Genomic DNA, 1,362 nt, shown 5'->3' on the forward strand with positions numbered 1-1,362 from the left:
TAAGATCCAATGTTTTCAGTGTCAAAAGTTTGGACACTACAGGAAGGATTGTTCTGAGAAAGACGAAGTGCAAGAGCATTCAAACCTCGTCGAGGAAGACGAAGCACCCGTATTGTTAATGACAATACAAGAAGAAAATGTTCAAGAAAGGGCTCTGCTAAACGAGGAACAGATAAAACCAGCAAGTTATGCCTCAGGAGATGAAAATCTATGGTACTTAGACAACGGGGCCAGCAACCACATGACAGGAGTGCGAAGTCACTTCAGGGAATTAGATGAAACGGTGACAGGGCAAGTACGTTTTGGTGATGGGTCACACGTAGAAATTAAAGGCAAAGGTTCAATACTACTGGAATGTATGAATCAAGAACAAAAGATTGTTTCACAAGTATACTACATTCCAAGTCTGAAGACCAATATATTGAGCCTCGGACAACTTACAGAAACTGGTTGCAAAGTGGTTATGGACGGAGACTTACTGACTATCCGAGATCGAAACAGAAAGCTACTAATGCGAGTCAAAAGATTGAAGAACAGGCTGTACAAGGTCAAACTGAAGACAGGAAAACCAATCTGCTTACTATCAAAGACGGAAGACATAGCATGGTTATGGCACGCGAGGTTAGGCCATTTACACTTCGACGCTATTAAAGAAATGACTCGTAAGAACTTGGTACATGGAGTTCCCCAAATAAGTCATGCTAGTCAAGTCTGTGACGCATGCTTATTAGGAAAGCATAGTAGGGCACCATTTCCAAATCAGGCAAAGTTCAGATCCTTAAAACCTCTGGACTTAGTCTATGGAGATTTGTGTGGTCCTATAACTCCACCAACACATGCTGGGAAGAAGTATATATTCTTACTTGTAGACGACTGTACTCGCTACATGTGGGCATATTTACTAACTTCCAAGGATCAAGCATTCGAAACATTCAAGGAGTTCAAAGAAAAGGTGGAAAAGGAAGCGCAGACCAAGTTAAAAATGCTAAGGACGGATAGAGGAGGTGAATTCACATCGGCTGAATTCAACAAGTATTGCAAAACAAATGGCATAGCAAGACAGCTTACAGCACCATACTCCCCACAGCAAAATGGAGTAGTAGAAAGGCGAAACAGGACGATGTTATCCACTACTCGCAGTATGTTAAAGGCAATGAACATGCCACAGAACTTTTGGGGTGAAGCAGTACGGCACGCGATATACGTACTAAACAGGGTTCCGACAAAAGCCCTGGTGAATAAGACACCATATGAAGCACTGAAAGGAAGGAAGCCAAATCTAGAACATTTGAAAGTCTTTGGCTGCACTGCTTACGCTAAGGTACTACCACTTCAACAAAAGAAGTTAGATGATAGAAGCGC

Source organism: Helianthus annuus, chromosome 7, assembly GCF_002127325.2.
Source record: "Helianthus annuus cultivar XRQ/B chromosome 7, HanXRQr2.0-SUNRISE, whole genome shotgun sequence".
NCBI classification, from domain to species: Eukaryota; Viridiplantae; Streptophyta; class Magnoliopsida; order Asterales; family Asteraceae; genus Helianthus; species Helianthus annuus.